The sequence below is a fragment of the Sparus aurata genome, chromosome 5, assembly GCF_900880675.1.
Source record: "Sparus aurata chromosome 5, fSpaAur1.1, whole genome shotgun sequence".
NCBI lineage: Eukaryota > Metazoa > Chordata > Actinopteri > Spariformes > Sparidae > Sparus > Sparus aurata.
The window spans coordinates 7,857,509-7,874,184 of NC_044191.1; positions in this window are offsets into that span (position 1 = coordinate 7,857,509).

The following is a 16,676-nucleotide window of genomic DNA, read 5'->3' on the forward strand; positions in this document are numbered from 1 at the left end:
CTAATTAAATATTTAATGGCAATATTTTTTTATTTCATAATTTTTTTTAAAGCCATTTGCTGTTTTTTAATAAAGGTTTTGGGGGGGGATTAAGCTGCATAATCTGTTTTTGCACACTCGATTGAATAAAACTGATTTTATTTAGTTCTGCATTGGTACCACAAAGGGGCGCCAGAGACTAAATTGATGAGGGAACATCAACTTTGCATCCCCCTTCCTGCCTGTGAGCATATTGCACAACTCTGAAAGGCAGAGGCGGATCAGCATCACAAGGGAAATATGCTATACGACGATTTATACCATGCATCATACAACCAAACCCAACACATTTACACTGAAAACTATGGTCTTTGTGTTTTTTTTATTTTATTTTACATGTCTGTTTGGTTTTTAACCACAGTAAATAGCTTGCTTCCAGGAGTTAGGAGTGTTTGTCCGGTATCAAATATGTCTATTAATTATGCATGTTAACTTTGCGCATCACCACATCAGGGAACATCACGAGGGCATTGGCAAGTGAGGAAAATGTGGGAAACACTGCAGGGTTTTATGATGAGCTGTGTGAGAAGGATCAAAGTGTTTCCCCTGGGTTTTATATGATCACCTGCATAGTCTTAATCAAATGGAAAAAAAAGAAGAACACACAACGGCAAATACTGTAACCTTCATGTAGGAATTTAAAGAAACGGAAACCAAATTTAAAAGTGTAATAATTGGCCATCTTTGAATATGACAATTGAGCACTGCAAGTGTAAACATTTATGAAAACTCGCCACTACACGGATGGATAGATGAACCTTCAATATTGTATATTCAACAATTCTGTTAATCATATTTCCCAGAATTGTATTTTCTCTCTTAGATTGTTATAGACGCTTGCAAACCTTGTCTAAACAGTATTCTGTTTTATTGATAATATTCAGGGTTTGCTTTGAGTAAAAGGGACCTTTGCTGTTTCCTTGCCTGCTGTCTACTGTTTCGGAGCACTAACATGAAATGAATGCGGCTGTGTGTGTTTCCTTTTTTTTCTCTTTTTTACAGAGTGTGAGTGACAGGTTGGCAGCTCAGGTGAATATCTGACCTAATCTGTGTGCAGGTGGGTGATCAGCGCAGAGAAAGGAACCGCTTTGTCATTGCACGTGCTTCTTGTTAAACAAATCACCCCTCTATTCTCGACCGTGATTCGCTTTTTTTTCTCCCCCCCTTTTTTTTTTTCGTGGGGATTGATGCACAAGCGAAGGTGCAGCCAAGGTATGGTGATTAGAGATGGTTTTGTTGATCCGCAGGAATGATCATGGTATTGATAACATTTCAAACAAACTCATAATCAAAGGGTTTCCTGTTGAAGTTGTAATCTTTTCTGAAATGGGGCTTTGTTAGCTCAGTGTCATTTGGTTGACCAGGAATTATTTGGCGGTAAGCTAATGGGGCTGGTTTTGAGTGGTGCAGCGCCAGGGATCGTATAGGGGCTCCAGGTGGTGTGGCCTGGGGCTCTGATGTGCTGCTCCTTTTTAATCCCAGATGACATTGCAAAATCCCCAAACCCCCTGCCCCTGTATAAGACTGTATAGGAGCAGAGACCAGATGATTTGTTTAAAGAGCACATATCATGTATCAAACTGGGGGAATAAGGAGTTCCACTGTTTTGCGTTAAGCCTGAGACCATAGGTTATGGTTAATATGAAAGATCACTATTTACTCTCTGTCTGTAAAGGGCATGTGTGCCATTCGTGTAAGTCAAACAACACTGTTTGGTTTTTAATATTCTTGATCATTTTTGATGTTGTGTCTCAACTGCAATTTTGCAAACAAGTACCATATTTGAACCACCTCTATTGAATATGTAGTGTCTATTGAAATATTAAAAGCTCTCAAACTATTCTGCCACTGTCAACAAATACCACTCTAACTGCAGTTTGTTTGGTAATATTGAATAAGTAGCACAATTTTTAAGCTTAACATGAATAACACATTGTTTTCTATGTGTGCCAAGAGTCCCAGAATACCTTGGCTGTCAGAGCCGGGGAGAACAATGGTCTCCCAGTGCTCCTGTCCAGAAATAGTCTATAGCTCACTGATGGAGAACATATTTCCCAATAGCAGGTGTCTGAGTCAGTCAGTGCCTGATCCTCACCATGACTGTAAATGAAAGGGCCAGCTCGTCCAGGTGCGGGTGCACCTCTTTGGCCCTCTCAGGTTTCTCCTTGATGGAGGAGCCTTTTGTGGAAGAATGAACAAGAGAAATATTGACATTAAACTTGGTATATTACCATTAAAACGCATATTCATCTTTTTATTAAATGGTATTTAGTATTCAACATAAAGGCAATTTACTCCTGGAATCTAATGAGACACACTTACCAAATCTGTATAGACGGAAGCCTGTATTAATGTAGTGTTGTTCTTTTATTTCAGCACATAAGATATACGCTTGGCTTGTACAAACCGTGGAAACATCATGCCTCAAAATCCTTTTGGGTTTTTGGAAGTGCACTTTTGAAGCAAACACAGCATAAGCTTATGAAATATTTATATACCACCATGATAGTCAGTTTGACATATCTTCATTTCATTTTAAAAATCAGCTGGACTCCAACCAATGCCAATCGAGGCAAAACATCGAAAGCTAAGAGAGTTTTAGCAGTAAGTACAATAATCACTTGCATTGCGAGGATAATGAGCTCTCAGATGTGTCATATATTTGCCTGAGAAATTAAGCCAATTTGTGGAAATGGTGGCCTGGGGTTGAGGGAATACAGAGTGGCTTGTAAAGATGAGTGATATCTGGCACAGCATGAAGAGAATGAGAGGTGTGCTGCCTGGTGCTTAGCTCAAATGAAAGCTCTGATTAGTGGAGCAAAGATCAAAATGACAGAGCGGTGGAGGCTTCAGCTGGGCCTTTGTTATTGATAAGTCTGTCATCTCTGCTGATATTGGAGCAGTAATGGCAGCTGATGATTAGGCCACTACTGAGCTATTAACTACATTTCTTATCCTTTTACTGGGGCCCAAGAGAGCCTGTTTGAGAGACAAAGGAGTCCTTTATGAGGCTGGCTTCTTAAACGGCATCCACCTGACCTAAAAGGCACAACTGTTACTGTCTCTCTGCCAGGCCAAAGAAGTCAGGGACGAGATACATGTCAGAGGGCGCAGTGTGCTGCTGTTTGAAATGAAGGGGTTCTGAGTGAGTAAGCTGCTGAAAGACGGCTGCAGGAAAATTACAGAAAATTGGCTGTTTTGTCAACATTTCATCAGAAGATTTACAGAAAGCTGACCCCGGCCCTTTCTCTCCCCCTCTTTCACAAGGCCAAGGAGATTGAGTGGGTCGGAATTGACTGACAAACAAATCTCTTCTTTATTTCTTTCTCGCTTTCTCTTTCCCTCTCTAGAAGTGATATTCAATATGATCTCCTTTTAATGATCCTAAGTGGCTGAAATTACATATCCTCAACACATATTGTTGAGGTTGTTTTAGCCCAATTCCAGGGCACACTATGGACATAAAAAGCAACTATCAAAATGTTTAAATTCTCCAGTGCAAAGAATAATATGGTAATCATTATGTATCATTATACCGTAGTGTACATAGATCCAGTAAGAAAGATAAGATGGAAATATAATGGTGGCTTGCTTGTGAGTAATAATTTAGTCAGTCCAGGGTACTTGTCATACTTTTGCAGGTGTGGTTGTGTTCATGGGAGGATTATGGTGAGGCTAAACTCAGCCGAAAAATATTGAAAAAATACTTTGATTAAAAAACATGTCCATAGTTGGCTATAACCCTTGATCGCTAAATTTGCAATTGGGATTACGTGAACACTAATAAGCAATTTAGTCAGCAGAGAGGTCTAAACAGTTACCTAAAAGAAATGGTTACAATAGTTGGCTAGAAGTAATAGAATATAATCAAACAGTTAATTTAAAGTAGGCTAACAGATGAGTAGTAAGCCAAAAGTAATGAATAAACATATTGATAAACATATTAATAAAAGATAACTGGTTGAAAAAGATAGCCAAAAATTGCTAGGCTAACAGAACGGTTAGCTAAAAGTGGATCGAAAAAACATTTCAATCCAGCTAAGAGCGAATAGCTGAACCTATTGGATGGTATAAAAAGATTACTAATGATGGATGGAGGATAGATAAAAAGAACTGTTGAACAGCTGATGTAATAGATCGCTAAACAGAACAGGTAAATAAATAGCTTAAACAAATTGTAGCAATTGTTAGCTTAAATGAAAAAATAAATGGTTATCTAAATGTAACAGAAGAATGGTCGAAACATCCAGCTTCTGCATCTCTGAACTACAATTGTATTTTAATTGTATGAAAACATTACTGCATTTGTAATATTAATAGAATAAACATCCTGTTTAAAACCAATTCAACTGAGCATAGTTGGAACATAACCCTGGACGGGTACATTTGACAGGGCTGTGGTTAGCACGACTAACATAAGAGTTTAGGAACCACTGCGCTAGATTGCATACAAGCTTGTTTAGGCGCAGCATTTCCATCTTCAGCTACATGCTTTGTCTCTGACCTCAGCTCAGTCCCCTCTCTGCCTCTGGTATTCCCCTACAAAGGCCAACAGGAATCCTAGGCTTGTTGATTTAGCCCCCAGTGGCCGGAGGCAAAGCATCTTTCATTAACGTCTAAAACCTCAGGAATGAGATACTGGCCTCATGATAAGATCTGGTAATGCAGTAACATGGAATTATGGACGAAGAAAATTGCCATTTTGTATATAAGCACCTGTGATCTCCCATGAAAGCCCCCTGTTCGCCAGGTTGGGTCAGTCCCAGGAGAGGAGAGGGTCCTGGAACCCAATCCATCCTGCAGAGGAGAGATTTTCGGGGCAGAGGGCCTGGAGCAATGGAAGGTGCTGCCGTCTGTGGAAGGTCAGCTTAGAGTACAGAGACAGTGATCCTGTGTGCCTGCCGGAGAAAATCATCTCCTACCCACAGGAGACATGTTCATAGTTCTGTTTGTGGTCAGCAAACGCTTTAAGGTCAACACAAGGCATTTATGAGACACTCCAGAGGTATTGTCACAGTACTTTATCAGTTTACCAGTAAGTGTGGACAAATCAGAGAGCTGCTGTGAGAATATGGGAGTTCTTGTTTCCTCCATTGCTCTCAGAAAAGTATGTCAGCCGTGCCACTTTTAGAAAGGTGTTCCTTTATCTGAGCCTCTGTGGAGAGAACGTGTCAAGAACAATAGATTTATGTGGCTTTCTGACATTTTGAAGAAGTTGGATACCCTTTTATCCGTGCGCTGAGGTCAAATTCAGAGTCCTCCCGAGCCTGGAAAAATGCAGGTGTTCTGCTCTCAGCAAACAGCCTGAAGAGAAAAAAAACCTCCCTTCACCATCCTTGAGCCCTCTGCATCCTGCAGCCTGTGAAATGGCAAAAAGCAAAGCTGTTCGCATGGCACTCACAGTGATGAAGTTTCCAATATGTTCAGTCTTGGCATGTCTTGGTCATTTACACATCATTGTGTCAGAGAACTATCTATTGGAATCCAAGCCAAGGATTTCTTCATTTCATCCAAACTGCAGGTCCTACAGGGATATTACGGAGACAGGGTTATCTGATTTTCCCAGGCTTTCCGTATATGTAACCACAACAATAATTTTGAAAGGCCAGTAGTCAACTCATTGCCGTTGCTGGCAGTGAGTGTGATCAACTGGAAAGAGGAGGCTGGAAAGAAGAAAGAGAAAAGTCTTATTGTGGCAGAACTGATGTGTTTTTGTCTCCTCTGGATAGTTTCTTCATCACCTCTTTAAATTTTAAAGCATTTGGCACGCAGCCTGTGGCAGGTTCTCTTGAGGAAGCAGCAAAGAAATGAGGGTCAACGGTGCCATAAATCTTAGCCTGTCCACTTTGGAATCAGACACGGACACTTGAGATGTGCATATTTAATCAAATGTTCATGCCGATGTGTCTTGAATGTCCAAGTCAAAAGGATTTTTTATACAAACGAACTGTCGCTAGATACTAACAAGTAAGAACAAATCTGTTTATCCACTGGAGACCCGCACTGCCAGAGGGTCTTTATTGTGTTTTCCTATGATGCAAAGTGGATCACATGCATGAAATGGCACATAAGTCCTGCCTTTGGGTTTTGAAAGGCCTGAGGGGGTGGAGAGCTGGCAGCCATGTTTTTGCACCTCATTCCAGAGCAATGCAATAAGTGACATAACTTTGGCCTTAACATAAGAAAGAGACTTACACTCAAAGACGAGCCATCCTTTAACCTCTGTCCTCCCTGTAAAGGATCAAAGCGCTAGATTTAAAAGGAAGCAGTTCACCCAAAAATAAAAAATTCAGTCATTATCTACTCGCCCATGGAAGGTCGACTGAAGTTTTGTGGTCCACAAAACATTTCTGTATCTGTACAGCAAAATGGCTTTGCTGCATTCTGCTAAAGAACTGAAATGGCAGTGGACTTGTTTGAAAACGAAATAAAACTACCTGTGCTGGATCACAGCTCATGATTTAGGTTCCATGTGTCGTCATGAGGTAAGCTGTATCGGACACGTACTAAAGTTGTTTTTAATTGGAATATTTTGGGGCCAAAGCACAGAGGGTGTTTAGTTCTCTATAATCAGGTAAAAAGCCTTACGTCTCGTTTCCATGCAGTTGCGTCGTTAATTATTAGTATCGGTATGACCCTATGTTCAACGCATTTCTTTCATGGGTAGAAATGCCACCGCTTTCATGAAAAAGACGCACCTTTTCTTTTTTTAATGGACGTGGAGCATTATCAAGACAAAACCAGGACCAATTACACATGGCGACAAGTAGGATAAGTAAGGCCAGTGGGCCTGTCGGATGTTAGCTAGTTTCGTAAGTGTTTTGTTAAAAGATGTATGAACCACTCAGAACCACCTTTCGCTTAGAGAAAATGTAGTAATAGCATTAATTCATTCATCAATCAGTTAGCTAAATCATTTATGCTAACTTCCTGTAGCACACAATGCATACAGTCTTCTCCAAAAATCTGTCACATAATTTTTTTTTTTTGCATATTCCAGACCAAAGAATAAAAAAAGAAGCAACACAAATGATAGGAAGAGTTTTGCAAAAAAATCAGAAATCATGTAGGAATTAACAGACTTCTCTCGCATACGTACACAGAGTTAGTGTGTCCCCAGACAAACCTGCTTTGATATTCTTTCCCAAAACTAGCATGGGCTCTGATCATATGCCACATAAGATGGACTCTTTATCATGTGGGCTTTTTTTCATGAGAACTAAATAAAATAATATTTTATGGTTCAGACGTATGGAACATACATGTAGCTCAGCTGTCTACCATTCTCTTGGCCAGAGTCTAAAACAAAATTAGCTATGTCGGAAGGGAAAAAAACAAACTCTCCAACATATATAATGTAAATACTTTCTGGCAACAGAGAGGGGTATAAGTTCAAGACAATATTTGGAGGCTATGAGACTGACAGTAATTCAATTAGACAGGAATCCTCAGCCGTACTGTGGGTCAAAGTTATCCATGTTAATCAGTAGAGACCGGAGACATATAAGCTGCTGGTTTCCTGCTGGGGCTGCTCTGTCTGCCCGTGCACTGTTGCCATGCTTTGTATTTAATATTAAAACGTGTAACAATACGAACTCACAATTGTTAATTCATTGTCATTCAATTTTAGTTTAACCAACTCTAAAAAAAATTTTTTTAAAAATCTATTTTTAGTCACTGAATTAAAAAATGAACTGAATGTTGAATCCAAACTAAAGACATTTTGACTCATCATAGCAGGAAGGCACAGGTGTAAATGATCAAATTAATGAGACTTGTGGTTCTGTGCATGCTGGCTCACTATCATGGCTCGCTGGGACACTTGCACTGAGCAGAGCTTTTGTTAATGTTATTGGTAACACCTGTGCTTTTCCTGCTATTATAAATTAAAGCATTCTCTGTGCAAGGGGCCTGTTGTTGGGCTTTGTACTTGTATGCAGGTTTGATATATTGACATTTTCCCCGTGTTTATTCGATTATCTCCCTCCTAAACTATAGAGACTATGGATTATATGGGAGATAATACGCTAAGAAAACACAAAAAGCACACTATTTGCAAACGATTTTTTGTTGTTATTGAGTTAACGTTTGAATTATATATTAGCGGATAATCAATAGCAAATCTGAAGTGCAAATTACAGAAGAAAAATTACAATGATTAAAGGACAGGCTAATTTTTCAAGTCTCTCTTAAATCAATATTGACATGCCCCTGTGTGCATTTAAACAGTTATTGGTTGCTGTAATCATCCCTCCTGTCTGCACTGGCCATGATAAGATCTCTTCCGAAAGCCATTACAAAGGAAGTGCTGCGGGGAAAAAATACACAAACGCGAGGACACGGCTTTTGTCGGCGATCACTTTAATTGGAATCGCAGGACTGTAATGTAAACAACTGGAACAATTACAGCGACTTTTAAAACGTACGTCAGGTTATGTATACGTAAATGAACTGACACACACAATAGGATGTGAAGAAACAACAGTGCTGACTTTATTTCAAAGACAGCTCTGTCCTGTGTTGCAGAGATATACTGAGGTTAGCATGCTAACCATCCAGCAGTACCACTTGGAACTGCAACACCCCTGTGCTTTCAGCTGGGAGATGTATGCTACGTTTCACAAGATCTATAGATTCAAGTGTAGTCGAACTCACAAAATGGCAATAAAGAAAAATCTATTTTCCCCACTAAAAAGAAAGATATAACTGTTCACCATCTGAATTCCAGACTGGCTTAACTGCCTCATTAACTCATCGTAAAAAACACTCTTCTTTCGAATGCAAAATAAACTCAGTAAAACTCCCCACCACAGTCCTGGTTTGTCTTTTCCACAATCACCTCTGGTTTGGCTGAAATAAATTCTCATCTCACCTAGAAAGATGTGAAAATAGTCCACCTTTACACGCCGTTTATTACGCCACTGGCTTCTCGGCTAACTGAGCCATGAGCTAAAGGTAGCTAGATAGAACTAAGGACAGCTAGCAAACAGCCGCAGTTGTTGGTGACTTTGGTTGATATGTTGCCCCCAATTTAGACCTTTCAAGACATACATGAAAAAAATCAAACATACCCTTTTAGTGAACTGTTAACTATTCCGCTGTTTAATATCCTGTACATACAATGCTTATGAAGTCCTATATTAGCTATGTAATGTAGTAATGAATTGCTAATTTTATGGGGTGGGTGCAATATTTTTTGTGGGCATTTATGTCTGCAGTGTTTGAATCCAAGATACATTTTCCTACAGGGACAATAAAGTATATTGTATCATATTTTATGGTATCACATATATTCAATTGCCATTAGATTTAACTATATTCAACATCTTAAGTGGCACTCTTTAATAATAGCTGGTGCCAGTGGACAACAATCACAAGTTTTGACATCAATCATCTGTCATCATTTGGTGCACATTGTTAACCTGTTAGCCAAACACTTCCTTATGTCTCATTTACACCTACAATTGTAGTTTTTTATCTTTTATATCCAATTTAATGCCACATTTAAATGGGGAGGCTCCTTTAGTTTTCCATCAGCTTGGTAGCACATTTCCCCTAATTACCGGTCTAGGTCATGGCAAGTTGTGTCACGGTCTCGTTATTTTCACAATGTGAAAGCAAACTTTCCTACAAAGCCCTAAGTGGTTAGCTTTATAGCACTCAGGCATTCATTGCAAACGACCTGAAAGAGTGTAGCACCTCCTCTGCGTTTTAGAAAGTGCCAAGGGTATCTTCTGAATACCCCAAGAGAGAAAGTGATGCAGTGAATACAAAGATCGTGTTTCAGATGGTATTCTGAGCAGTCCAGTTTGGTATCAGAGTGAGCTGTGACCCTGAGCGTGCCAGTTTAAGATGGCGGCTGTCATCTGGACACTTTGCACCTCGGGAGATGTCTGCAGAAAGTAATTACTTCAACGAGGACGCTGTCAGCTCAGCTCCAAGCAAATGATCTATTGTTTGAAAAAACAAAACAAACCAGTATATCAATTATTAAGACAAATCAGCGTGGGACCAAGGGGAATGTTGGTGGTTTCTTTCTGTGTATTACAGTGGTGGAAGTAACATGCAACCAAAGTTACGTCTTACAGATTTATATTACAAGCCCATAATTGAGCAATATAACGTGTTTCTAATAAGATTGTGACTATTTTATTACAGTTATCATATCCAGTAATACATACTAATTTATTTATGTTTTTGTTTTGTTTTAAAAAAAATAATTTGTACAAACCGTGCCATGTCCACTAGTGTGCCACCAGAAAAAAAAACCTCAAAGAAGAACGGCGTTGGCAAAATGCTAACACTGAGCTTACTGCGGGAGATGGCGATGCTAGCAAGCAAAAGAGACGGGCTGAGGATGAGTGCGATGCTTGAACCCTGAGCTTTGAAAAATCCTGTTAGCAAAAATCCTGACAAAACCAATCATGAGGTAAGCTAACATCTCCATTGAGACCAGTTTATGCTGAACCGAAGTGTTCGTTTTACACACCGTAATTAGTAATAACGCCTTTGTTAATTTCTCAATATTAACACAATTGTCACTATTTGATGCTGGTCCCCCCCCAAAAAAACACCTGGATATAGTCTTATTTAAATCTTTTACTACAGCTACTTAAGGAGAGACACAGCAGGTGAACATGATACCAATTAAAAAAAATAATGTTAGAAATATATCTTAGTTGGCGGCACATGAATAGAAGTTATGTCAGAAAGACATAGCATGGCAGAGTGTTTGGAGTCATTGTATCAGCATTTGTTTTTCAAAATTCTTTTCGGAAGAATATGCGTATATCTTTTTTTTAATCACCTATAAATCACAAAATACTGTGAAAAGCAATATAAGATTTTTTTTATTTTATTATTTTGGTTATTCAGTACCACATTAATCTACACAGACAGTAGTACTGTATAGTAACTAATGAATTTCAAATGAGAGTAACTAATAATATGTAATACATTCCATTTTGGAGGAAAATTGCCCAAATGGTGTTTTAGCTAAATAATAGATTTGAGTAACTGAGCATGAAGCTCCAAGCTATTCCAACTATTAGTTCTACCTGCCTACCTTTAGCCCCCCCGACTCTAAGAACAGGTGGATGCTGTTCAAAATCGAAGGAGCGAACACAAACACACAGAGAAAGGACAAGAGCCAGAGCTGTCATCCTGACTTTCAGATGAAGTGGGGGATTAGGATGGAGGTGAAAGCATGCTGAGGACCATGGTGACAGCAGATGAAGGGAGATAGCGCAAACTCTTGTGGAATTCACAAGCATTCATAGACGGAGTGAGGGGGGGGAAGGGTTGCTACGAGAGAGCTGCAGCGTTCTCTGAAGTATTTTTTGGTAATGTAAATTTCATCACAAAATGTCAATAGTAATGATTGAGTAAGTTTTGCTGTGGGGAAAATTACATTTCTGGGAAGATCTGAAAGGTTAAATATGCTTTTCAGATGACAAAGTTCTCCAGGGAGCACAACAGATCGCTGACAATCTCTCTCCATTCTGAACTGTTATGAAATCACGTCCTCTGTGTGTGTGTGTGTGTGTGTGTGTGTGTGACTGTGAGTGTGCGTGTGACCACAAACCCAGAACACCACTAGTCACACTACTGACAACACTGATATTAATACCAAAAATGATGTCTTACAAATTACAGCTTGTGCTCAGGATATTCTTGTGTGTGTGTGTGTGTGTCATATGTCTTTTCTGGTGTTATGGCTGTGCAGGAATGTGCTTTCCAGTGTGTTTCTTCTCCCGCCGATTCTAGCTGTGGTGGTCCTGCGGCACCAGCCATTCGTCCTTCCACAGACACGCTGACTAGGCCAGCCCGGGCTCAGGTATCTCCACTAACCTCCCCTTTGTCCCGCTTTAAAATAGACTCTTTTGTCTGCTGTTTTCTGCAGGTCATTGTGAGGAGCGCTTCTTAGTGTCAGCTTTAATTCACACTGTAACCCAAGCCGTGATGCCTCCCAACTATCCACGCTGCCTGCCTGGCATTCAGCTGCTCCTTGGAGAGCTGAGGCTGCATTACCGCCACCCTCCCCTCCCCTCCAACAACTGCACCCAAGGGACGACTTGCAAACTTTGTTGCTTAAATATTTAAATAGCCCTTTAATTGACATCCGTCAGACCTCACCCAGAGCACCACCTGAATGCTGCTCTGTAAACATAAAAGAAAATGCTGGTGCTGTTTTTCAGTCAGTGTCTCTTTGTGCTGTAGAGATTAGATTATAGAGTACTCAATTTTTTTTCCCCCTAAGATCATAGATCGAAAATCCAAAGCTGCAATTCATCACCTTAAATAAATCATCATCTGCTTCTTTCTTTTTTTAAGGCAGTCATTTTAAAATGATAGCATGCAGAAAACACTGGCAGGTACACCTACATGTTACCCCTTTGAATGACACTAACTGGGCGAAGCTCAGTAGTTTGCATCGACGCTGGTGTTCCTCTAACCCCTGACCTTAGAATGAACTGGCGTCAAAACAGCTGCTTAAATTAAAGGAAACTTAGTCCAAATTACAACAACAAAAACATGTGATGAGAATTGCGCAGTGGATGATGTGAAATAGAGTTGCGATGAAGGAAATGCACCAAAAAAGTCAACAACGGTGGTATTTTTCTCTTCGGAGCTTAACGTAAGATCCCAGCTGGGGAGATACAGCCCAGGGCTCTCTCTGTCTGTCTGCCCTTGAAGAGGAGAAGAAACAACAGGAAAAAAGAGAAAAGAGGCTCATGTTAAAACAGCAAACATCATAACCTGATATCGACACTCAGCTGGGGTTCGCTTCACTTCTGCAGTCTCTGCTTTTCTCTCCTGGGAGGGTGCAATCTATATGGGCTTCCTCAAACTATCTCCACGGCTAAAAATAAATCCGACACACAGTACAGTTGGTGTTAAGAGTTTAAAAAGTGATCTGCTGAAAATACAGACATTATTGTGATATCTGTAGACCAGATGATTAACTGGGCTTTGGATCATGGGTATTTTTTCACAGTATAATATCTATCTATCTATCTATCTATCTATCTATCTATCTATCTATCTATCTATCTATCTATCTACCTACCTATCTACCTATCTATCTATCTATCTATCTATCTATCTATCTATCTATCTATCTATCTATCTATCTATCTACATACATACATACATACATACATACATACACACATATATGTTTTAAATTGACAGAGTGGAAATGTTGGCTGTAAAATATCCATATTTACATGTGACCCGTGTCACCTATTACTACATATGTTATAGCAATTACATGATACAGTGCAAAAATTAAGACATTTCATTTGTTCAGATGAAATAATTGTTCAAAAGCAGGTGATACCAAATAACAATAGTTACTGTTTATTTAATATCCATTTTATATAACTAGAATTGGCCAAGTTACAACTTCTGTTCAACCTTTAAATGTACCGATATTTCAGAGACTTCATCAGTCTTTAAAGGACGACGGGACAAGCACCTGTTATGTTGAATTGTTAAGCCGCAAAATCCTACTATACAGGTATGTACTGTACAGAAGTTTAGAGAGTTAAATGATGAAGAAAAAGAGGATCAAGTCTGTTGTTATCTCTCCTGTGTTTATGACTAAAGAACAGGTGAAACAAAAATGTTTTGCCAGGATAATCTCTTTAAGATTCCTAATTTTCCCCTTTGCCTTGTGTCTCAGAGCTTCACTAGGAGGATTCCATGTTCTTTTAAAGGGGCACTTTGTAGTTTTGGAAAGGAAGTTCAAACTCAGAATTTGAAAATTTACAATTTTGATGAAGTAATAATACAAACACAGAAATATTTATTTTTCCATAACTGAATAAGCAAGCTGCTGTCAGAGGAAAATAAGGTCCCCAGGACAATGTTTGAATCTCGGAAGGTGGCAGAGCACATAAACAAAGTAAAACAGTATGAAGTTGTGTTGTCCCTTAATGTCAGTTTTAATTATTCAGTTTGTTTAGTCATGAAAATAGAGAATTGTTTATTTAGTTTGTTTAGGTATAAAAACACAGGCAATGAATTCTTTCTCTTCTGATTAAAATGTCTTCCCCAAAACTACAGAGTGCACCTTTAATTGACTGACTTCATGCACAAATTGTCACTCTGGCTGCTTCGGCCTATTTAAAGAGCATTTTATCTAAAAAAAAATAGACCAGCATGAACAGCGGTTAATAGAATATTTTTCTTTTCATTATTTGTACTTTTATTTTTTGCTAAAATCTGTCCGGCCAAATGAAAAATGCTCATCGCAATTTACCAGAGCCCTAAGTGATGTCATCAAAACGCTTTTTTTGTCAAACTAACAGTCCAAAAACACAAGACTCTTCAATTACTGTCTTCAATGATAGAGAAGAGCAGCAATGTTCATTTCATTTTTCAGACTACAGATTCTCTACAGTTGGAGAAGATATACAGCGGCTAAAAAGTCATGACAGATTTTGAAAATGCACCAAAAATGTGAAGAAACCATCTTTAAAACAACACAGAAGTCGTGACAAAGACGGTAGATTTAGATGTAAATCAGATCCCAACCAGTGACCACAGAAAGGTAGAGTTTCCCTCTGACAAGCGGGAGCTGAGTCTTTCAGACGGGTTTGCTGTCTTGAGGAATGGAGCAGAGGTTTGTGGGAGCCCGTCTCGGCCCAGTTCACCCGCTCTGCTCACATTCTCTTGGTGAACCCGTGTCCTGGGGCCAGTTGGGCGGCACAGTCTCATGTCTCAAGTCCTCACAGTTCACTGGGCCCTTTAAAGTGAGCACACCCACCAGGGGCCCTCAGGACTACAAAAACTACAAACACTGGGCTGTCCAGGATCCTATCTGAGACACACAGATGCACACTTGCATGCACACACGCACACACACACCAACTGTTAACAGCCCATTTATCTTTGATACAATGGAGAGACAATAGCAGAGACAAAGATATTATCTGTGTGTGTTGTTAGTAGCACGGGTTTGCAATTTCGCCCCTGAAAGTCAGAGTCGGTTCTCTGAAATATTCATCATTTTTTTTTTTTCTGTGCAATTTTTCTCCACAGAAGAGATATACATCCTGAGATGGTTATGGGAGGGAAATGTCAGAGAGCGGATCACTTTTCAGACACGGCACACTCCGGTGAACATACGCACCGAGATCAAAGCGAGCCCTTTGCCTACCGCAGTGCATCCCCAACAGATCTGACAAAGTGCCCCCATTGTGTGACCCTGACCCATTACTGATAATGGATCGCCTCCAGAACCGCCCCCTCAGAGGCCGAACTGGTCCTGCACACAGGGCTGCGGTCTGCGCTCCGAGGACAGCTGCGGCATGTTGATGAACACACACGATATGACATGTCAACTTTCATGCAGTGTGACAGCCTCAAACAGATTAGGAGCAATGTGAAGTTTTTCTTTCTCTTCAGCGTCTCCCTTCAAGAATGTGCCTGTTAGATCTCCACGTGTGTGAATTTGATCTTACCATGTGTTGTACCTTCATGAGTCATCCTAATCACTCCTTTGCTACAACTACACATTTATTCTAATTCAGGAATATGAAGAAGTTCAAAGGCAAAGAACAATTGCCAAGTTTTGGCAGGTTCCTCCCAGTTGTTTGATATTTCTGCTGAAGCAGCAATGCACAGGATTTGGTTTTCAACTGAGCTTTTTCTTTCGCTTGAGAGGAAAACTCCACACATCTGTGACCGCTCAGTGCTTTAAACTCTGCTTTGTTTCATTTGGTAACTCTGCAGAGCCACAGATTATACCGAAGCCAAATGTGGTGTCACTGTGCTGCATTACGTTTTTCTTTTTTTTCTTCAAATGAGTCATTAGTTGAAAGAGTGCTGCACCTGGATAAGTCATTACATGACTTAACATTACACTGCAGTGTCAGTACGATATGGCTTGATGTGTGTAATATTCAAAGGTGTAATTTGTAAGAAATGGCCAGAATTGGAAGGTAGCTCCAAAACTATAGGGGGCAGCATAACCACTGACAGCTGTTCACTATACTCTTTGCTGTAGCTTGATCTGGATGTAGCAACTCGCTGCCATTAGCAAGTGGCTAAAAATAGGTGTAAAAATATTTCCTTTCTTGGCATTTTGTGGGTTTATTTTATTTACTTGTCAGACAAAACACTAAGTAACCAACTCAGTCTCCCAGCTGAAACTACGGAGGCTGTCAGGCTATCACCTCTTGGGGGACAAAGTGGTATTACGAGACAGGACGGGCCGGGGCTAGTTGGTTAGCGTGATAACTTTAGAAGACATCTCGACAACACAGTACATAGACGTCTCTGACATGAGGTCAACACTGTTGTTTATTCACACTGTGTTGATAATGTTGGTTAATTCTTTGAATGTTTTAAACTAAAATTCTGGCCATATCTTACAAATTGTCCCTTTAAGTAGTGTGTTTGGGTGTTGCTTGTGTTCTGACAGCAAATATGTGCACACACCTACGCCATTCACACATATAAACATTTACTCACACACACACACACACACACACACACGTACACAGCCTCAGGCATGTTCTCAGTCCCTCCCTTCATAATTACTTTGGTGATCACGGTTAGAGCAGGAGTAAAGCACACTAACCCTTTAACCTTCGCTGAACTCTCCCATTAGTCCACCTTGGAAGCTG